Source organism: Mastomys coucha, unplaced genomic scaffold (genome assembly GCF_008632895.1).
Source record: "Mastomys coucha isolate ucsf_1 unplaced genomic scaffold, UCSF_Mcou_1 pScaffold23, whole genome shotgun sequence".
In the NCBI taxonomy this organism is placed as follows: domain Eukaryota; kingdom Metazoa; phylum Chordata; class Mammalia; order Rodentia; family Muridae; genus Mastomys; species Mastomys coucha.
In genome coordinates this window covers 97,458,678-97,482,692 of record NW_022196906.1, presented here as the reverse complement: position 1 = coordinate 97,482,692, position 24,015 = coordinate 97,458,678, and the positions used below count along the sequence as shown (strand labels likewise).

Genomic DNA, 24,015 nt, shown 5'->3' with positions numbered 1-24,015 from the left:
CCATTTAAAATATTTAGTGTGCTCTAAAATCCAGTGTAACTTTTACTTTGGATATAAAGCATATAGATTCTCACAACTTTATTGGTCAAGCTTCCTAGGTATTTTAATCTTTTGAGGGTCAAACTATTTGATTAAAAGATATGCATGAAGAATTGATTTCAGTATTTTATAAATGTGGATCCATTTTTAAAGCTTCAGCCACTTTCAGTTCCTACTGACTTTAATCTTTATGAATGGGTCTTAATAGAAGTAACCAGCCAGTCAAGGGCAAACCATCAAGGTTAATCTTATATGAGACTAAGCCATATAAGTTCAGTTCAGGCCACCAAGGGGCAATTCAGGAAAGAATTGCAGACCATCCTTGCATAGAACATAAGTATTATAAGAGCTTAATAACTGAGAGCTGTTGGCCTTTTAAATTATCCCCTGCTTTCTCCTGACCCTTTAATGGCACAGGGCAGGCGTGTCCCTTTTGCTATCAAAGGGAATTCTGAGCACCAGTGGTTCTGTACAGAATGTGGTTTAAGCATTAAATATTCAGAGGTAGGGGAAGGCTTGGTCAATAAAGCACCGGCCTTGACAAGCATGAGGGCCTGAAGTTCTCCCTAGAGGCCACATAAGAAGCCAGGCATGGAAGGTCTGTGATATTAGAAGCAGACACGAGAGAATTCCTGGAAGCTCCTCAGCCAGCCAGCTTATCACACATGGTAAAGTTCTAGGTCATCGAGAGACCCTGTGTCATGCAAAGGGTGGAAAGCATCAGATCCTATATTCAAGTTGTCCTCTGATCGTCACACATGTATTACACATGCATACACATGTGTCCATGTGTGCAGCGAAACATGTGGAGTCAGACAGATACACAGACAAACACACAGACAGACAGACAGAGAGACAGAGAGACAGAGAGACAGATCCCATACACAGAGAAACAGACACACAGAGAGTGACAGACACACAGAGATAGACAGAAACAGGCAGACAGACTTTTCATTGAAAAGTAAATGTAAAGAATTTAAAAATTCAACCTGTAGTTCCTACAACTAGGTCACCTATACACTATTTTAAAGTTCACAGTTTCTATTATTTCCAAAAAAAAGGAGACATACGGAAAATGGAACTCAGTTATCCAAGCCCAGCTAGGTTTAGCTTCTGCCTCAAGTTTCTGGGAGGCATGGAATTCCTGGTGGACATTCAGTAAATTGATTGTGTCAGAGTGAAGGTAGCTGACCACAGTTCCACAGCTTCCCCTGGAGCCTGGCTTCTTCTCACCTCCACAATAAACCATTCCAGCAAACGTCTTATTTATTTCTCTCCTTCCCACACACTCAGACTTATTAAAAGAATGGTGTCTACATTCACAGCTTCCCTTCCTGTGTTAGTTAGGGCATTGAGTAAGCAAGCTGTTTGAGACAAGGAAGTCCAAAAACACAGTGGCTTCTACAGTACAGAGCCTCTCTTATTAGCAGTCTAGGGGCTGGTGGCCCACCTTTGCTGGGTGACTGTCGCCTTTTATTCAGGAAATTCTGGTCCCTTTTATCTTGCAGTTCCTGCATGTCCTAGAATGTTGTCTACCCCTGAGTGAGGGTAAACAGAGCTGTTTCCCATGGATGTGACCTGGATGATTGAAAGACTAGAGCTCAAAGGGGTGGGGGAACAAAGAAGAGCTCACTTTTATCCATGTTGAGTTGAAGCCAGCCGTCAGATGCCCACGTAGAAATCAAAGTAGGTCACTGAATCTGCAGTTGGGAGTTCAAAGGAGAGGACCGGCCTCCAGACATGATGTGAGGAGTCAGTGGCTTTAGGAGATCAGTAGGGAACCAGGGGTGGACAAAAATGTAAAACAGGAAGGGGGGTTGGGGAGATGGGCTCAGTGGCTAAGAGTTCTCGCTATGCAGTCATGAGGATCATGAGGTGAACAATATTCTAAAACATACAGGACATACAGGTTGCTATGCAACCATGATGGTCTGAGTTTAAATCTTCTACGGTTATGTCAAAGGCCAGACTTGGTTGCCCCCATAATTAAGGTCAAAATCTGCCATTGTCCAGACAGTCTTCGTGGCACCTTTCACTAGCAGGGCTTCCCCTTCTCTGTCCTTAACCCTCACACACCTCCACCTGCAGAATGTCATGTAGCCTTAGTTACCCGTTCAGCTAGCACCTAAGATTCCTGAAATGCTTCCCCATGCTAATGAGGCATCTCAGTATTGTACACCTTCAGACAATGCCCTTTGCCCATCCTGGATTTTCCGACCCCCATCCCCCAAATCATATAAGCCTCGAATCACCCTGAGTAAAGTTGATCTTTCTCCCTGAAGCTGGTCTCAGTGTCATTACCTCATGTGTTCACAGGGCTTTTGATCCCATGAGTCCATTGTCTCTGCTACATTTGCCTTCCTGGACCAATACTGGCTGATCCTGGGGTCAGGAGGGTCATAGACTTGTTTGCATATGCTATAACCCAATTATTGTGGTGTGAAGACAGGTGATTCTTGAACACTTGCTAAACCATAACCAATCCCAAAAGGCAAGCTTCTGGTTGAGAGACCCTGTCTTGAAGCAGTGGAGAGCAATACAAAAATATGCAGTGTTCCACTGTCCTGCTCTGGCCTCCATATGGCTAAGTATGGCCATACTTAAACACACACACACACATATGCAACACACACACGCATACACATGCAACACAATGCACATACATACATCCAACACAAACACATATACATATATACACATGCACATACTCACATGCGACACATATATACAGTTACATGAGACATGAATATACATACAAACACACACACACACACACATACACACACACACATTGCACTCACACATGCACTCAGTAGAAAGGATCAAAGATTGATTCTTAGGCCACTCTAAAATGTAGAGGCTAAAAGCACAAAGAGGAACCAACCAGAGAGTAGGATAAGAAGTAAAATGTACAACTTGGCCTGATCGAGAGGAGATGCAGGGAGGAGGGTCACTGTCTTGGAAGTGATGCTCCTGAGCCATTTAAGGTAAGGCCTGAGATCCAATGGCCAAATTTAACCTCAAGTGTAACAGGCCTTCAGAGTAGAGGTGAACTGTGTGGTAAGGGCTCCATTCTTGTTGATTCATTTTATTTCCTATTTTGATTCAAAGATAATGAATCCATGTCTGTTTCATGGGCATAGCATATGCCTTCAGGTAGATCATTCATAAACTGAGCCATACACCTTTCCTTCTGTCCTAGAAATAGTTCTTTTGTACCAAAAGTCTCTTCTTTTTTTTTTTTTTTTTTTTTTTTTTTTTTTTTTTTTGGTTTTTTGAGATAGGGTTTCTCTGTGTAGCCCTGGCTGTCCTGGAACTCACTCTGTAGACCAGGCTGGCCTCGAACTCAGAAATCCACCTGCCTCTGCCTCCCAAGTGCTGGGATTAAAGGCGTGCGCCACCACCGCCCGGCCAAAAGTCTCTTCTTATGCATGCCTTTGACATCAGTTCCCTTGACTTACTGAGTATGGCAGTTGATTTGGTGGTCAACCCATGACAAATATCCAGAAGACTTGAAAGATTAAACTATAGGATAAAATAATCCAAAAAAGACATAAACCAGTAGAGAGATTTAGCTAAGTGTGGAGCAGAAGAACAGTGTGAAGCTGGGACGAGCTATGGTGCTCTGGGTGTGTTCTCTCATCTCACAGGTCAGACATCAACTGCCGGGATGATTTCTTCTCAACGAGTGTGCACAAGTTTGCCTCCAGTGATTCACTTTAATGAGGTGAAAGATTAGCCACCCAAAGCTACTATGTGTGTTTGTGCTTATATTAAAATGAACTTCCTTCTCTCAAGGTTTATCAACAGAATATTGTGGTCCTACAGCCAGAGGGATGCTGGGGATGGTGATGCAGGATCTCAGAATCCACCAGAGAAAGGCAAGAAGGCGAGAGATAGAGTGGGGTACTACTCGCTAGCTGGTGGGTGAACAGACATGCCGCCCTACAGCAAATGATTCAAAGGATAGAAGCCTCCGGTCCTGCTGATGTTCATTCACTTCTGTGTGACTTTGCACACATAGGTTTCTCTTTCTTTTAAAATGGGGGAGTTGGACCAGAAGACTTCGGAGGATTTTTCTGCTTCAACCACGTCAAAACAAAGTCTCCCAAGTTTATGTACTCATTATCTAGTTAATAATGAGGATCGCCTTCCCAGCCAGGCAGCTTTGACCCAGATGCATGATTTACTGAAGGTGTGGAAGACTTTATGTAAGGCTCTTTTGTGAAGAATGTCATATGCTTCAGAAGCCACATGTGCACACCTCACTGCAGACTTGGAAGCCCAACGACGTGGGGACTTTTGATGCCTTGCCCTCTCAGGAGGATTTGTCCCCATTGTGCCTGGTCAGGGCAAAACAGAGGATAGCTGGGACTAGGAAGTAGAAACACTGCTTTTCAGTGAGCTCTTGCAAAATGCATGTCTCTCTCTCTCTCTCTCTCTCTCTCTCTCTCTCTCTCTCTCTCTCTCTCTCTCTCACACACACACACACACACACACACACACACACACACACACACATGACAGCAGGGTTAGCTCTGGAGCAGAGGTCTATCGGTCATGACAGTCCTGATGTGTCCACATTTTATGGTTGATTTCAATGGCAATTTGTCACAAATTAGTATCACCTGAGTGGGAACCCTCATCCAAGAACTGTCCAAATTGTCTTAATGGAGGTGGGAAGACCCACATCAATTGGCGCCTTCTAGTAGCAGTCTCTTTGTCTTCCCTCTTGCCTCTGAACTGATTTGCCATGTTGTTGGTGCTGCTGCTGCTGCTGCTGCTGTTGCTGCTGCTGCCGCTGCTGATCCCTTCACTGATCTCAGAGCCAGCATTTCCATGCTTCTATCATCGACTAAGACCCATCACCTCTCAAGGAACAGGTTGTCTGTACTGGATTGATTAGCTTGTGGACTGAGCAACTACTGTTTTTTTTTTTTCCTTCCTAGTGTGTGACAGCCACCATAGGAGGCAGAGAGCCCCAGCCCCAAGGACTGAGCACAACTTGCCTGTTCCCAGCCTCAGGTGTGATTCAGCTGCTGTTGCTATTTTAGTGTAAGTTGACTTAATGAATTCTTTAATACAGACACATTCATCCCGCAGGCGCTGCTTCTCTACAGAACCCTGGCTAATACAAATGCTCACTTTTTTTTCCCTGCACGACTTCTTGCATCCCTTTCTAAATTAATTCTCGGCATGCTTTGTGGACTTCTCTGTCAGGCTCTGAGCATTTGTCACTTTTCCTGTTGCTGGGATAAAATAATGCAACAAAAGCAATTCAAGAAATGTTATTCTGGCTCACAGTTCAAATGGATCATCCCACCACAGGCAGGGAAGACACAATAGCAGGAAGGAGCTGGATTCTTTATGATGAAAACATGGATTTCTGGACACCAGACCATCCAACCTGGAGACTGGTCCAAAGCTTTCTCCAAGCACCCAGCCAGGGCTCACTTACACTGCTTCCAGTTCTGTCTGGGGTGGAACACGTTCTCTGAAGAGTTTCCAAGGGCAGGCCTGCATTTCTTCTTCTGAATCACCAAGTAGAAAGCTTAGGAGGACCATGGAGCTATCCTCTGTGTGGTTCTCCTGAATTTCTGCAAGAGGCAAAAGACTGTTTCCTTCTTAAGTAGGATCAAGCTCATTGGGAACCCCCATGACATTCAACTGTCACTTTTCTGCATCCCTTCAGTCACTAAAGAACAGGTTCTTTTACAGAAACATAAAAGCAGGAGACATGATTTCTAAATAGTGAAGGTGTACAAGTGAGAGGTGGTTCATGGTTTTACTTGCAGAAAATACAGTTTGAGATGGTTGGTGTGATAGTATGTGTATGTTATATCACCTGGGAGAAACACTGTCTGAACTTGTCTTTTCTAGAAAAATGTCACCTCTTGCTTCTAAGTGAGGGAAGGGACATGAGGGGGGAGAAGCGGCTTGAGGCTTGAGCAAGGCAGTCAAATTGAGTTCACCTTCAATCTGGTTACACTCCAAGTCCAAAGTGATATGAAATGATGCTGGTTGCCCCTCTCTCCCTCCCTCCCTCCATCCTTCCTTTTTTTCTGCTTCTCTTCCTCTCTCTCCACCTCTGTCTCTCCTTAGTTATATTTCCCCATGTGGTAGCAAAACTGATTTTAGGCTTCAATTTTGTAAGATGCAAGGCATGGTGGGAATAGGAGACACTGATGGTTGCACAACAGTGGGCACATATTTAACATGTATTTAACATGCCCATGCATTTAAGGTAGTTGCTTTTATTTTCTTTATTTTTTTAGAGGTTTATTGTTTGCTTTTTAAATTTTTTATGAGTGGTGTTTGGCCTGCATGTGTATTGGTGCACCATATGTGTGCAGTTCCTGGGGAGGCTTTAAGAGGGCATTGGGTCCTCAGGAGTTGGAGCTACAGACACTTAGAAGCATCCATATGTGACCTGGGAACTCAACCTAGGTCCTCTGCAAGAGGGTCAGTGCTCTTAACCACTAAGTGATCTCTCCAGCCTCAAGATGTTAATTTTATGTTGCATGTATGTTATATGGTTAAAGATAGACAAAAAAAGGGAAAATGGCTTCAGCTCCATGTGATCCTTGTAGCCAATGATTCCAACGAGGGGGAGGGGAGGGGGGAGGTTGGGGTGGGGTGAGTCGGGTGGGCAATGTTGCTTTAATCTCATGGATATGCAGTAGCTATAGCATCTTAAGATGATTCTAATGTCTGGCTGGATAGGTGTGTCCAGGACTGAGACATTTTGGTCACATGCCTGTCCCTGCCTGACAGCTCTGTCAGGTGGTAGAGGGGACATTACCGAAGGGAAAGAAGGCAAAGAAGAGGAACCAGGCTGGTAAAACATCAGCTGACTTTAAGATATCCCATTTCATAAAGAGATGCTCATCTTTGTATTGACCCGGAGGTGCTCTTCACTAATGAAAACCATGGCTGAGTCGTGTGGACTTGTAAAAGCCTTGGTTATCTTTTTACTTCTTTAAGGTATTTTTTTTTCTTAAATGGAAAGTATTTTACTTTCCATATTATGTATTTCTCATATGTCTAGTGGTTTCTCTAAGAGCTGCCACCTGATTGATGCTCAGCCATAGCTCGGCAGTACTCCTCATCCTCCTCCGCTGATGCCCAACAGCTACCCGCAGTAAGGCTTCCTTGCCAGCTTCTAAGAGATCTCCAGGCACTGAACAGTTTCCTCAGCTAGAAATCAGGTAAGGACAGTGCTGAAGAGCTACCAGTTTCCTAAGAGAATACCCTTAATTCTTAAATATGTGTTCCAAATAGTCAAGTGTCTGTGGTTTATGTTGAATGGGTTTGGAATGATTTATCTAAAAACTGAATGATGAGAGAGGTCGACAGGATGCTTGGGTTAAAATGTCGATAATGCTGGATTCAGAGATGAGCAAATGGTGGTCAGCGGGCTAAAATTTCTATTTTTCTATATTTTGAACTTTTTGTAACTATAATGTTTAAGAGAGAAGAAGGGGAAGAGAGGAGAGGAGAAGGGAAAGGAGGAGGGGGAAGAAGAGGAGGAGGGAGAGGAGGAACGGGAAGAGGAGCAGCGCCACATTGACCATTGCAGAGCAGGGAGGGCTTTTTCTTTTCTATCACCTTGTCTGGCTTGCTGTCAGACTGTTGCAAGTCTTTCTCGTGGCGGGGAAGGGCTTGGACTCGGGTGCAGTGCTGGCTTATCCTCTGCAGTTGTTGCCCCTGGTAGACAGGATATTTTGGGAGGTTGTAGAAGGTATGAATGCTGCTCAGAGGCCCTCGAAGCCTTACTTCTGGGTGACTCTTGGAAAGATGCCTAAGGCCTAAGGCCGTAGGTAGCCTTGCTGTTTGCTGACCCAAACACAGATTTCGGAGGTTCGGAGTTCCTTGGGAGAGACTGTGTCTCTTTTTTTTTTTTTTTTTACTAAGTCTCAACTTCACTCAGAATATTCAGGTCTTATAAGCATCAGAATTTGGCCAAAAGGACCTTTTTCTCATTCTCTGTCCCTTCTTCATTCTCTAGAGCCCACCCACCACCACCAAGGTCAGAACGTGAAAACAGACATGATTTGCTTAAGACTAGCCCCGCCTTCAAACAAACTCAAATAGTGTACCTCTGGAGCCACACAGAAAAACCTAGTACCTCCTTTTATCTTTTTAAGAGATATTTTGAAATTGCTTACCTTTCAGTACAGTGTTAACAGATAGCTTGGTTCATACCGAAGCTTAGCGGGACTAAAATTCTCAATTGTGTGGGCGTCCATGTGTGTGGCTGAGATGAAGTCTTGAGATTAGCACAGCTATGTATAGGTCAGTGCCTGGGACCTGTGTGAATCTGGCCTTCCTCTGGTCTGAATGGGAATGTTGGCAGTCTGTGCAAAGCCTACAGCTGCAGCTTGCTCCTCCTGGGTGTTTACAGCTGAGACCCCTGGCCTACAGACACCTCCTGCTGAAACTATGTAGCTGCTCCCCTCTGCTGTGCTGTACAGAATAAAAGGAGCAACTTCCCAGGGCTTGTGCCCAAGGTAAGTGTGCTACATCACAATAAGCACAACCGTCCCATTCCCAGCTTTCCTATACATGCGTAACTGCGTGTCTGCGTACCTATGCATCTGCTTTTAAATTCTTTTCCCACTACACCTAGTCAGGCCTCAAGGACTTCAATGTGCTAGATGAAGAATGTGTGTGCATGTGTGAGTGTGAGTGTGTGTGTGTGTGTGTGCGTGCACAAGAGAGTGTGTGCATATGTGTGTGTACATATGTACGCACAGATATACCTGCATATGTGTACATGTGTGTGTAGAGGCAAGGAGTGAGCACTGAATGTTCTTTCTCCTCTACGATCTCGTACATGTTTTTAAGACCGGGTCTCTCCTTTAACGTAAACCTTACCAACTGATCAAGGCTAATGAGCCACAAGGATGCCTCTGTGTCCGCCTTCCCAGGGTGTGGACTGCAGATGCGTGCAGCTGAGATCTGAGCTAAGGCCCCTATGTTTGTATGGCGAGCACTTTCTTGACAAGTCATACCTGTAGCCTCCAGTTCTCAACACTGGAGACCAATATTTATATGCCACTCGTGAGTACTTTTTCCACTTGTCCCTTGGTGTAGGCCCTCCATAGGAAGCTTTGCACTTTGTATCTCAATATGCTGTTTCTGCAAACATGAGAAGTACAGTTTCAGCAGCAATAGACAACAGGATTCAGGGGAAGTCTGTCCCACTTCTCCCTCACTCCGCATGATCCTCATGCTAGGATGAACATGCACGCACACACACACACACACACACACACACACACACACACACACACAAACCCCCTCATCTTCACTAGGGTGCAGAGGTAAGGACGACGACCACTTGCACCTAAGCATCAGCACATAGAATCTGAAGCACTTCATTTTGAAAAACTCAAAGAAGTTGTGTTTTCCTCTCAGTAGGCATCCAGGAGATCGTCCCGTGGGTCCTTATCACCATTCCTCTGACTATGTCTTGAGGAAATGGGTACAGGTGTGGAACGTAGAGGGAACATAGGTCCTTCTATGTCATGACATCTTTGTCTGCTTCTACAGAGATGTGAGGTATAGAGATTGCAAGAATGGGGCCAGCGCTACAATAGTTCCAGGTCAGACTGAGCTACAAAGTCTGACCTAGTCTTTAAAAAGCAATAATGGCAATGCAGATGGTCTGAACTTCTAGGGATGGAGTAAGGTTGGGATGGAAAGTTTTTATGATTATTTGCCCCTAAAAATTCTAGAACATTTTCTGTCTAGTTGTTTTAAAAGCAGTGGCTGGGAGTGGTAGCATAGGCCCATGTCTTAGTTAGGGTTTTACTGCTGTGAGCAGACACCATGACCAAGGCAACTCTTATAAGGACAACATTTAATTGGGGCAGGCTTACAGGTTCAGAGTTTCAGTTATTATCACCAAGGCAAGAACATGGTAACTTCCAGACAGGCATGGTGCAGGAGGAGCTGAGAGTTCTACATCTTCATCTGAAGGCTGCTAGCAGAATACTGGCTTCCAGGTAGCTAGGATGAGGGTCTTAAAGCCCACATCCACAGTGGCATGCCTACTCCAACAAGGCCATACCCACTCCAACAGGGCCACACCTTCTAAGTGTAGCACTCCCTGAGCCAAGCATATACAAACCATCACAACCCATAACCCCAGCACTTTGGAGGTAGAAGTAGGAAGAGCAGGAGTTCAAGGTTATCTTTGGTCACATAGAGTTTTTAAGGCCAGCTTGCTATACATAAAACCCTGTCTCAAAGAAATAAGCAACTCCCTCTCTCTTTCTCTCTCATATACAAACCATCACAACCCATAACCCCAGCACTTTGGAGGTAGAAGTAGGAAGAGCAGGAGTTCAAGGTTATCTTTGGTCACATAGAGTTTTTAAGGCCAGCTTGCTATACATAAAACCCTGTCTCAAAGAAATAAGCAACCCCCTCTCTCTTTCTCTCTCATACACACACTCTGACTCACACACATCACACACACACACACACACACACACACACACACACACACAGAGAGAGAGAGAGACAGAGAGAGAGAGAGACAAGAGAGAGAGAGAGACAGAGAGACAGAGAGAGAAAACACAGTAGTCCACTTACTTCCCTTCCCTCTGAGAATCTCAAGTAGTCTAGGTAAAATGTCGACCCCTCCGCAGCTGTTAGAAGGTTAAAACATATGAAGCCAGGCATGAGTCACAGAAGCAGAGGGACAGTGACATGTTCAGAGTGGATAAAAACCCAGTTTCTTTTTTCTTTTCTTTTCTTTTTGTTATTCCACAATATCTTCACTAATGTTGGAAGCTGCACATTTTAATGTCTCCTTCCCAGAGTAAGATCTCCCAGGGGTCCTCATGGTAAAGAGCTCCAACCCTTCGGACTGAATCAAGTATTCCTTTAGATATTGTTGAATCTCGGGTGAGAAGGAAAATGGGGCCAGTTAACAGCTCCTGGATGTTTAAAACTTGCTCTGAATTGAGACCAAACACGCAGTTGTCTTTCAGCTTAGGACCTTGAAACTCCCGCTAGGCAAAAAGCTGCTAGGTTCTGCTCTGGGATGGTTTGGCTTGGTGGGGGACAGTGATAGAGAGAAATGCCCAAGCTTGTGGTGTGGCCAGCTGTCCAGGCCTTTCTGGACCCCTCCTCACTAGCCCCTGATGCTGTTTTTAGGAATTTCCTCCAACTACAATTGTTCTGTATGATGGCCATGTCTCTGTCTGTCTCTGTCTCTCTATGTCTCTGTGTTTCTGTCTGTCTCTGTCTCTGTCTCTCTGTCTCTCTGTCTCTGTCTCTGTCTCTCTGTCTCTCTCTGTCTCTCTCTCTCTCTCTCTCTCTCTCTCTCTCTCTCTCTCTCTCTCTCTCTCTCTCTCTCTCTCTCTCTCTCTCTCTCGTACAAATTCCTCTGGTGCAACTTAAAACTCCAAACTGGTATCCACTTCCGTGGTAATTGGGTTTTTTTCCATGCTTCTGAAGCAAATATAAATTCTGCAGATTCATTTTTAACAATTCCCTGAAAAGAGAGGCCAAGGAAGCTTTTGTCAACAGCTTGTTCAGGGCCAGCTTGAGGACTGATTTATCTGTCTTGGGTGCCAGGAGCGTAGAGGCTGCCCCAGCAAGCTCTGTGGAGTGACTGCTTGTCTCTGTTCCAGAGCATCTGGAACAGAAAGCGAGGACCCATTTATCTAACGTGGCTTGGGTGCCATTCGACAGATACAGAGTTTGACTAAAAGCCACACACCCGTTCCCTTTGCCTCTCCACCAACTGGCAGCATTCTAACTCTGAGCAATGCTACCACAGAGCAGAAAAGACCTAGAACTTTGGAGGGGTTTGAATCCTGCCATTATCACCACCTCATTGTCTGGGAGCTCAGCTGGCCTACTGCTTTCCCCCTTCCCTTCTTCCTCATAAGATGGATGGTGGTGGGTGCAGAATATAGATGGCAAGGGCTTTAAAACTTATCTTTTGTCCCCAACACTTCAGGCCAAGTTCAAGAACTGCTGAGTAACAACATTAGAGGGGGGCAATGTCGGTAGTGGAATGCAGAAGAGCTAGCCTGTGTACTCCACACACCCATTCATTTCATAAACAAGAGCTAGCCTGTGCACTCCACACACCCATTCACTTCATCCCTCATTCATCCATTCAATACCCCTGGTCAGCTGTCGTGGTATTGTGCTTTGAGATAAAGTGACAGTTAAGCATCACTCTCAACTTGATGGGATTTGGAGTCACCTAGGGTACACATCTCTGAGCGTGTCTGTGAAGGTGTCTCTAGACCAGTTTAACCAAGCAGAGAAGAGCTGCTCACCGACAGGGCTGTCTAGGGTGTTCACTTTCCTGTGAAGGCAGACTGAATAAAATGGGAAAAGGATAAAGGGTGTTGAGTCCAGTGCTCATCTCTCTCTGCCTCCTGATGAGATTGACCAACTTCAGTGCTCACCTCTATGCCTTCCATGACAGAGCCTATCTCCTAGAACTAGAAACCCATACAAACCCACCTTCTCTTCTCCTCCCTCCTCCCCTTCCTTCCTCCCTTCTTTCCTTCCATCCTTCCTTCCTTCTTCCTTCCTTGTTTTTTGTTAGAACAATGAGAAAAGTGATTAATAGAGGTGGAGTTAGAGGTGAATACTTGGGCTCTGATGCCCCTAGATAAAGTTGGGGTGGGAGGTCTTAGCAATGAGATAAGGCAAACTCAGAGGCCAAGTGCTGAGCAGATCAAGTAGGACCAGGTTACTGAAGCCACTAATGCTGGTGGCAAGCAGAGCCAGCCTCAGGATCCAGGCTCCCCTCTTACCTGGCAATGAACCAGGAGCCTGGTTTTGCTGACTGTCACAGGGATCTTAAGATGAAAGAAGCTTATCTTGCCCCAGCTTACCGGGTGAATTGTGGGAATGGCCGAGACCTCCTTCTTGGCGGACACATCTTCAAAAGCTTTTGAAGGTGGAGAAGATGACCTCAGACTACAGCTGGAGGAAGCCTGCTGGGCCTGTGTGAGATAGCCTTGCCTCTTTGGCAGGCTGGGATTTGACAAGAGAAGGTGTGTGCTGTATGCTTTAGTCGGTAGTTTGCAAAGAGTTCACTTTCCTGTGAGCTCAAAATGAATGCAATCTTTTACGTTGGGTGTAGTAATTGATAGCATTCTATACTCTGTCTGTTTATAGGGTCATATTTTTTTTTTGTCTCAGACCAATTAAATTTAAGTAGAAGTAAATAATGTGAATTATTTACAAAGGAAATATTTCCAGGCTAAGAATATTAGCAGTTACTGCTTTTTGTCTTTATTCAGCTTGATCCTCAGCACAAACTGTCCAAGGTGAGCATGGGAGTTTTCATTTTGTATGGAGATTAAAATTTGGATTTGAGAAGTAAACATTTTGTCCAAGGCCACCCAAGTAGTAAATGGTAGATGTGCCTCACTCCCAACCTACAGCCTACACTGTGCTTTCTGCCTATATCTGTGCTACAGAAGGGAACTAAAAAATGTGTGTTGTGTATGTAGTGTGATTTATAGCATGGGTATGTACAGGAGCCACAGAATGCCAGCCTTCCAAGCAAGTCATTATCCTAGGGATACCATAAAATGAGTCAGCTGTCTCATTTCAAAAGCTAAGCTAGGAAACTTGGAGAGGTTGTGCCTTGTCCAAGGTGGAGGAATGGCAACGTTAGGAAGGAAAGACACACTTACATCATGACTTTTGTACAGATGAGAGCATGTCTCATGGTGGCTTGGTGCTAGAGTTCCAGCCACAATGGCTACATAATCTATAGGCTGGTTAGAAAGAAAAGAAAAAAGATTTAGGGTGCTTAGAGGACACAGACTTCAGAACAAGTTTATTCAGGATTAGTTGATCCCAAGCAGTGGGTCCCTGCCTCAGATCAACTGTCCTGTCAGAAGTCAGATGGGAGTGGATGATACTCAAAAGAGTTCATCTCTTCTCAAGTTCAAGGCCAGGGTGAGGAAGTTTGGGATGCAAGGGCAGGATGGAGCTGCTGAGGCTGCCAGTGCTGGTAGGTATAGACAACCCAGGTGTTCCCATGCCGATCTGTGTGTCTGGGTATTAACAGTTATCTATCGATACGTAAACTACCCAAAATCTAGTGCCATTTAAACAACTTCTTTGGTTTCTGATCATGGGTTGTGTGGGTCAGGAACTCAGATGAGGCCGGGGGGAAATGACTCATCTGTTCTGTGACGTGGAGGCCCCAGCTTGGATGGTTCAAAAGGCTGGAGGTTGTTAGGTATCTCTGTCTCCTCATGAACTCTTCGGTGGCTATCAGGGGCTTCCTTTAGTACTGATATGCCCTTCACATGGATATTCAGGACTCCAAAACACTAAGGCAAAAGCTAGTTTCAGATCACACCTCCCAAGTCTGTATGTCACAGTGGCTGTGGGCTAGCCAAGATTCAAAGAGAGAGGAGCTAGACTCTAGCCCTCAGTGAGAAGAACGTCAAAGAGCCTGGGTTACCTTTACTCTACTGCGTTATAGCTTGGATAGACAGCTTGAGGAAGACCACCTTTACTTCACTGTCAGTATGAGCCCATGCTAGACCAGTCAACATGCCAAGGGATTTGGGGAGTAGCCTAAGACAGGTTGTGTCTCTAAATCAGTACAACAGAGCAGAGAACGGACAAGTTTCAAGGCCAAGGTATGTCTTAGCTAGTGAAGTCCACTCAAAGCCAAAGTTTCTCTGAATTCCATTTCTCTGAAATGGGATTGATCCTACTGCTGCATGGGGATGGGAGTGGAGACTGCATAAGACCCTGTTTTAGGTTAACCCCCTAGAGAAAACTCTGAAATCAACTGAATGTGAAAACTGTCAGGATATTTCACGAGTGGAAAAAAAATGCCTATTTCAGAAACTAAGACAGGCAGGGACAGGACAACAAAGAGGAATGAGCTGTCAAGCTTGGGGAGTGACTTTACCTCAACCGCACAGGGTTTCTTCCAAGAAGAATGTAGCAACCTCACAGAGGCAGAGGGAGCTGGGGGATTCTGTCTCCTAGGGTGTTTACATTCCCATCTTTCTCAGTCATTAGGTAGAGGCTGATCCAACCGACTATCAGTTCTGGGGCATTGGCAGAGAGACCCTTGAGACCAGATGAACATGCTCTGGCCACATAGGGTGGTTCTCTAGCATAAGACAGGATAAGAGCCTAAGCTCTTTTAAAAAGAAAGCTGTTGAAGAAGCCAGCATGGAAGGCAATAAACACACTGGAAAAGATGTAGCAAACAACTAACAATGGTATATATGAACTGTTCAGCTCAGCCTGTGGTCCAGAAGCCCTTGGATTAATGGTAATAAATCATGTGTTGTTGTTGTTGTTGTTGTTGTTTTGATGGTGTTGTTGATAAGTAGTATATATTTATTTTTGTTCTTCCAAGAAGTAAGGTACATTAGGTGAACTCCAGCTGCCCTCAAATCCAGGGCTCAGGAGCTCTGTTAAAGTCCCCTAGGCTCTATTAGAGCTGCCTGTATCATCGGCTTCACATCACTGCTTTGATGAGGGAAAGCTTCCTTTCAGAATTCAGAGCCAGGGTGAGGCTTCCACTTACTCATCTCCTCTGCCTGCCATTCCGCTTGTCAGTGGAGTGGGCAGGTTAGCTTCACCAGCTCTCCACCACTGGGCTCAACCTCTGACTAGCTCCTCCCTGCCCAGCACACCTTTGCGGCTTCATCGCTGCCCCTTGCTGTGGGAGAGGGAGCTGGCTTCCACATCTCAGGTCTCCTCAGCAGCACCCAGGGCTTTCCGATGATGCCCACTACCCAACATTTATTTTTGACCCAGTCATGACTACTTTAAAAAGAAGACCAGCATTCTCAGGCAATCCTGACCTCTTTTTCTCTGTGAAATATCTTTGGAGCTATGGTCGAAGTGTCTCTGGCAGAGAAATCTCCACAGAAATTGCTTGTGGTCTTCTTAATACTAGGTAAATCTAAGACGTCCACATCTCGTGGGGTTTATAGAGGATGACACCGAAGAAAAAAGACAGAGAGAAGTCCAAAACTCTGTCTTCATTCCCGTGCCTGGACTGGAATCACTAAGAGCTGGATTCTGTGGGAACCATTTGCTGGAAGTCCTGTCCCTGGCTCTACCTTTGCTGTGTGAGTTTCTCACAGCGTGAAAGTCAGGTCTAGGAAGAAGCTAGGCATTCCAAAGACCAGGAAGATAATGAATGAATCAGCTCAAAGGCCACCTGATGCCAGCTCCCCACAGAGCTGCCAGTGTAGCCATAGCCCTTGCTTGCACTCAAGAAGAGGTACAGCTCCTCAACGTATGAGCCGTAGGAAAGAATCTCAGCATAATTTTGACCACTTAGATTCACTCATTTTTGTAGTAATTAAATTCCTTTAGACTGAAATGAATCCCAACTTAACCACTTCACTGCTTGCAGTGGGACAAGGATGAATCCCCAGTTCCTCACCCCATGATATCCTAATCCACAATTAGCAAGAATCATACTTCTTCCTTACCGCTCTTAGAACCAGTTCAATAGAGTCCTACTTAGCCATCACTCACTGTGTAGCACTCCTCGGCATAAACCCTCAGTGGCTTCACTGTCTACACTTGGCAGAATGAGCTCTGGTGACAACACATCTAAAACTTCTTTACCATCCTCTTCGGCTGCTTTCCCTCCATGTCTACTGCTATACCCACCTGGAGCCATTTTGGCTTCTCTGCTGGGGTGCCCTCCTTCATTAAAACCCAGAGACCTTCATGGTTTGCCTCTTTACTCACCTCAGGAATTGGTTTCTATCCACCTGCACCACTCAGGTTTATCTGCGTTGTTACCAGATACTAGAAAGAAACAACTTAAAGAGAAGACACAGTCATTTTGATTACAATGGTTAAGTCCATGGTCCTTGAACCCAGGGGCATCAGCAAACCATCACTATGGCAGATGTATGTGCCTGATGGACACGAAGCAGAGAGAGACAAGAAGGGACAAGTGACAAGGTAATGCCATGGACTACCCCTAGATACCCAGTTTCTTCAGCTAGGCCTCACTTCTCCAAGTGTCTAGAACTCCCCAATGCAGTACCACCATCTAGGGCATAGGCTTTAAACACATGAGCTTGAGGCGGGGGACATTTCACACTTGTGCTCTTAATTGTCAGCTAGACTGGACTAAGAGAGGTCTGGGGCCTCTGTGTGTCTGAGGGGATATATCTCCAGTAATGATTGACAGATGGCACCACCAAGGTTGATGGGATTGGTGATGGAGGGAAGCCAGGAGAAGGTTGTGTGAGTGAGCGGGTCACCTTCCTTACTGGGTTGGTGGCTGCTGCCATTATCTCACCACCATCTGACTCCAGTTTCTTTGGCCTTTCCCTGAGGACTGAATATAAGCCACTCTCCAGGGGGCTTCAAGGCCAGCAGAGCTGGGTTGGAGCTGCTGAGATATGGAGCTACTCAGATTGAGCAGACCCTAGGGGTCTCTGCCTCTCCTGCATGCAGAGGGCCATTGTTGGACAATCTGGCCCATACCATGTCAGTCAATCTAAGGAACCTTCCAACCTTTATAGTCTACTGATCTTCCTCTACAGAGAGCCCTGACTAGTATACTATTAAAATCAGGACACCACTTTGGTGAGACACTACCTTGCCTGGCCCCTGTGTTCTCTTTTCTGGTTTGGTTTTCCCAGAACTCCAGCCACTACCCTCCCTTAATATGTAGGATTTTATTTGTCTTATTTCTCAAAAAATATAAGCCAGATGAGGACATGGATTTTCCTTTAAAGTTTTTATTACATGTATTACTGTTTGCTGTGGGGGCGCACACATGTGCTATGGCACCCATGAGGAAGTCAGAGGACAACTTATAGAAGTCAGTTCCCTCTTCCCAAAGTGTGTGTGCATCCTGGGGAAATGAACTCAGGTCATCAGGCTTGTTCTACCCACTGAACCATCTTGCTACACTATGTTTTTGCTTATTGTTATATGTGCCTCCAGGAAATAGAACAATGACAAGCATATAATAGCTATTCTATAGACACTTGGGAAGTGCAAAGGATTGAATTAATGAAAGAACAAATACACTATATCAAACTATCCTCGAGGGGAAGGGGTGAACTCGGCTGGGAGAAAATCTCTGGTTTTCCTTCTTCTTGGGAGGATAACATCCCATGTAAGGGAGTTGGTTTGTCTGTTCTTCCTTCTATAGATGAAGGTAGAGAGGCATATATTGCTGTGTAGCAAAAAGAGTTATAAGCCTGAGCCTCATTACTTGGCTATTTGATCAAAGGTCTTTCTGGACCACAATTTTCTTTCTATCTATTGAGAGAAACTGAGTTTAAGTGGCACTCTGTCTTTAGGGTCTCCATCAGACCCGATGCTTCATCTTTTGTCTTTGCTCACAAATCACGCTCCACTGAATTTTGGGAAATTCTCAGGATAGCATCCTATTCCTTGAAAAGAAGGTGAAATCCCATGACAGAGGGTGATAAAGGGCTCCGTGCAACCTTGAATGTGGCTTGAGCATGATTGTGGAGATACAGTTCTGAACATGAACTCCCACCCCATAGACAATCGACCACTCATGTTGTTGCAGGGGATCCAGTGGGCTGGGAGTCAATGTGAAGGGAGCTTGAAGGGCACTGGCAATGCTGCCCAATGATGTCAGGGATGGTTACGTGTGATTGTATTGTTCATGAGGATCTGAGTTAATCCTCAGAACCCACCATACCAGGCACAGTGGTATACTCCTAAGTCTGGCATTGAAGACTCGGAGATGGGTGAATCCCTGGGGCTTGTTTGCCAGCCAGTATAGTTAAAGTGGCAAGCTCTCCTAGGTTCTGTGAGAATCCCTGATTCAGGAAATAAGATGAAGAGCGACAGAGAAAGACACCTGACTCAATCTCTGACCTCTGCATGCATGGACACAAACATGCACCTGTACATACATGAACATGTATACATAGACACTCAAAAGTTTACCCAAAATTTCCAACCTAGGATAGTATGTGTATGTGTACATGCAGCATATGTATGTTAATGGGGAAAGGACTTTCTGTAAATAATTATTAAGGAGGATTTGAAAATTACCCAGACAAAACCAACAGCTCACAATGCTGGTTTAGGCAGGAAGGAAGGTCAGGCAGGCAGAGGCCTCGGCTGCATGCCGTGTCAAAATTACAAAAATAAGGCTCAATGTGGCTCAACTTTAATGCAGAGGCACTTCAGTGTGGAGTCCCCTCTTCCCAATTTCTCCACAACTCCCTAAAGTCTCCGGGTTTGGCAGAGGGGTGAACCTGGGATACTCTTGAGAATCCCGGGGAGCTTCCCAAGTCATCTTTGTTGTAATGGCTCATTGCATCATCTCTAATCCACTCCTAGAGATGCTTTCAAAGTCTATTTCTGTGACTGTTTGGATCCATAAAAGCCTCCAGGGCCTAAAAGGCCATAAGAAAAGCATGGGGTTTGGGGGAGGGGTGCACAAATAATCACTGAAATAGAAAACTCACAAGTGGAACATTACAGATAGTTTTGATCCAACTGTCTGACAGGATTTGGCAACTAAGAGGGAGGTATTTGAAGAGGGAGGATCTCATCCCCATTGTGACACTCCGGAAGATTTACCACATCATTTTAAGCTGAAGCCTGACATTCTCACCTCGCCCATTAGCCCTAGCAGAGTGGAATTCCTTTTACCAGATTTCTAGGTATAGACCCAATTGCAGCAGTCTCTCCTCTCTCTCCTTTTATTATTGAAGCTTGGGGCTGAAGATAGCATGGTGGTTATAGAAATTCACGCAGCAATGGGATAGAAGAGTCATCGCTATCCATACTCAAGTTCGTTCATATAATACAATACGATGCTTCACACCAGCTCTCATGCTGCCTCTATGCCGCTACTGCCTCCAAGACTCACACTGACTAGACAGTATCTCCCATACATTCCTGCATAGATGTCTTAGGGTTTCTATTGATATGATGAAACATCATGGCCAAAAGCAAATTGAGAAGGAGTGGGTTAATTCTATCTTGTAACATGGAGTTCATTACATGGGTAAGACAGTTCAGGAACCTGGAGGTAGGAACTGAATCAGAGGCCATGGAGGACTCCTGATTACTGGCTTATTCTCTCGTGGCTAGCTCCGCCTGTTTTCTTATAGCATCCAGGACCACAAGCCAGGGCTGGGCCCTCACATATCAATCACTAATTAAGAAAATGAATTACAGACTTACCTATACACTAGTCTTATGGAGCCATTTTCATGATTGACAGTTCTTTTTCCCAAATAACTCTAGCTTGTGTGAGGTTCACATGCACATGTATGCAAACTAACCAGCACAACAGGAAACTACTCCTAAATCATGTTGGCTTAAAAGAGTACTCACTTAATTTATTCTCAGATCTGAAGCTTTGGCAGAGGTTGGAAGGAATGTATTGCCACCTCTTTATGCAGCATGAGCTGTGGTATCTTGATTTTAAAAAGGGCGACTGGCAAACTTCCTAGGTTTCTCCTGCCATGGTTGGATGCACAGTTGATTATAATATGTTAAATCTCTGGGGTGATATTATTAGGGGGAGAGGTCTGGTGAGAGGCTATTAGATCATTGCACATAAGCCCTAGAAGAGGTCTACAGGTCACAGACTTTTTCTTTTTCTCTTTTTTCTTTTCTTTCCTCTCCCCGCCCCTCCCCTTCTCTTCTCTTCTCTTCTTTTCTCTTCTCTTCCTCCTTGATTTGTGATAGAACCTGTTTTGACCCATCAGATGCTACCACCATAATGCACAGGCCCAAAATGATGGGCCCAGTTGACTATGGACTATAAGCCAAAATAAATACCTTTCTTAATAAATCTAGTATGTCAGGTATATTATTATAGTGATTGAAAGATGACAAACACACCATTTACGCAATAGCCAGGTTAATGCCTGTCAGATCAGAACTCAGCTAGGGCCGTGGGGCCAAGATCTCAATTTCTCTCCACATGGCCTCTTCACCTCTACTTGGGCTTTGTTGTGGGGTTTCTAAAAGAGTGTCCCAGTGAAGAAGGCATGACATTTTGTGATCTAGCCTTGGAATCCAGGAGTCACTTCTGCCATACTCTTTCAGTTAAAGTAGTCAAAGTCCTATGCAGACTTAAGCAGCGGAGACACAGAGCCCATCTGCTGATGAAGGAATGCTGTGTTCTAAGAGTGCATGTGGTATGGGAGATGATGGTGCAACCATCTTTGGACACTACAGTCTGTCACAGGTGTTGAAGTAGTAGCTACCTCTGAGGACTACAATACACTCATCAGGACAGATGTGTGCACATGAGTATGAGGTGCTGACAATATGCTCATCAGGACAGGTGTGTTCATGTGCATATGAGGTGATATGAAGTACACAGGTTGAGAAGAACCTTTGTTACCTCGTCCTCACATAGTCATGAGGCATTTCCAGCTGACCATTAGTAGATGAAATTATCAAAGGACTACTGCTTACCTCTCATTCTACTGCCTCCATCCTTTTCTCCTCGGGAGTAAAGTCTGCTTAAGTATCAAGGTCACTGCATTGAAACTCTGCCTTGCATTCTCTCATGATTCAAACAACAAATCCCTGTGTTTTGTGAATTCACACTGAAAGAAGGCCATGTGGATTCTGGCTCAGCAGACTCACAGCTTTCATACCCACCAAGATCTAGGTGTTTAGTTAGGGTCCTGCAGGTCTCTAGTATCTTAGTTAGGATTTTCATTGCTGTGAAGAGATACCATGACCAAGGCAACTCTTATAAAGGCAAACATTTAATTTAGGCTGGCTTCTAATTTCAGAGGTTCATCATGATAGGAAGCATGGCACTGTGTAGGCAGACTTGGTGCTGAAGGAGTCAAGCATTCTACATCTTGATCTGAAGGCAACCAGGAGGAGATGCTGTCTTACCTGTCACTCAAACGTATATATGTGACCCCAAAGACTCACATCCATAGTGAAAGACTTCCTCCAACAGGGCCATACCTCCTCTAATGATGCCACACCTCCTATAGTGCCATTCCCTGTGGGTCAAGCATTCAAACATATGAGTCTGTGAGGGCCAAATCTATTCAAACCATCACACTTAGATAAGAAGTAAAAGACCAGGATTTGCCATATTCTTTAATTCCATCTTATAAGTAACTAGGCAGATGCATGCCACGTGATGCTACGGTTGGCTCTTTGGTATTGTCCATTTGGTTAGGAAATTACTTTCTCATAAACATGGTAGGGTTTAGGAATGGTCACAATCAAGATTATACTTCATTCCCTGAGCCATATTGAAAAGGCAATATGTAATTTAAGAAAAAGGGTTTGGAAGGGGGTTGTTGAAGGTATTGAGAAAATGGGTGTGTTTGATCCCGTCATACAGCTACATTTGGTCTGTTGACCAGAAGACTCCAGATGCCTACAGGATGCAGTCACCCTTTCCCATGGACCTCCACAAGCCACCTTCGTGAGGTATATAAAACAGACTGCTGCTGTTGATCCCGCCATGAGGCTGCACATTCATTCTCCTGGCCCACAGAGGAGATTAGAGTACCTGCAGAGTCCAGCTTTTCATTCTCCCTCTTGGCCTAGGGCACATGGACATGAAAGGCTTCTCCAACTTCTTCCACTGAAGTTGTGACCTCTGAACAAGACTAATCTATTCCCAGCTGGCATCCATTCACCATGCTGTGTTGGATGGCCACTGTGCCGGGCACTATGCTAGAAATGGAGCATATGGTTGTCAATAAAACATCTCATCCTTAACTTCACGGACTTTAAAGCTCAAATGAAGAAGAAATACAAGAAACTGGAAAAAAAATAAATTGTATAGTTAAAGCCACAGTAGATGACTTGAAAGAGCTAACCAAGTGTAGGGAAATAAGGTAAAACATGTGAGGCATCCATTAAAGTAAGATCACATACTGTGTAACCCTTGCTAGCTTTTTGTAGGGCTATTGCTTTATTTTGCCCATGCCCAATACTGAACAATAATGGCGTCAACAACAATAACAATAGCCATAATAATACACTGCAGTAATACTACTCATAACAGCTACTATACTACTCATAACAGCTAACACATATACAGCACTAACTGGGTCCCGGGCACTTTTATAAGTTTGTGTGTTAGCTCATGTGTTGGCTGCTTTTGCACCATGGTAACCCCAAGTACTTGATAGTACCACTGTATAGGAGGAAACGTATGTTCTGACTCACAATTTCATAAGTTATTGTCTACTGTGGTTGAAAGGGCTGGCCAGAGATCGTAGACTCTGCATACCTGCATGTATGAACATGGGAAACCACTTCTTTAGGCAGGCACTTCATGCCAAAACATCCTACCCACACCCTTACTTCAGACACTCCCCTTTGATATGAAATTACATGTACCATGGAAGCTCTGGTGGGATGGAGCCCAAATGCAAATGCACCTTTCTGGTGACAAATGTTGGATTCTCCTTACTGGCTCCCGTAACTTTAACAATTGATCTGTCCCCCTTGCTTGGTCTACTGCTTTAAATGCCTTCATAATCCTAAATAAACTTTTAAAAAACTTTATACTTCTCTTTTGCTCTCAATTCTCATTATAAATCTGACTAAAAGCAGTGATAAATGACCATGCCAAAGCTTAAATGTTATACTGACTTCATTGCTCTACCAAATAACCACCCCCCCCACACACACATGAAAGCAGAAAGCTTGTAGGAAGAAGGGAGGGTAGAGAGAGGATAATGGAGAGATCTATGATTGAAGTGCATATTTACACGGATGAAAATAGCATCGTGAAACATTACATGCAATTAATATGTGTCACTAAAAACTGTTATAAAGAATCCGCTCCTAACAATATCCACCTGGAAATAAAAATAAACACTGCAAAGGTAAGGAAAATAAAATTCAGTTTGGAGACAAGAAAATCCCACAGAAGAGATAAACTTGGCCGGTGTTATTTTTCTAGCATATTATAGGAGGTGAATTCTTTTGTAAAAGAAATATTACCATTGGGAAATCACACCACAT

The 24,015-nt window shown here is 44.6% G+C and overlaps 1 long non-coding RNA gene across 1 annotated transcript; it reads left to right on the top strand.

The window, feature by feature from the left end:
* The first annotated feature begins 7,093 nt into the window (after positions 1-7,093).
* On the top strand, positions 7,094-22,468 carry LOC116073858. Its single transcript, XR_004111945.1, has 3 exons — positions 7,094-7,247; positions 8,444-8,549; positions 22,376-22,468. It is a non-coding gene; the product is annotated as an uncharacterized LOC116073858 (long non-coding RNA).
* Positions 22,469-24,015: the final 1,547 nt, after the last annotated feature.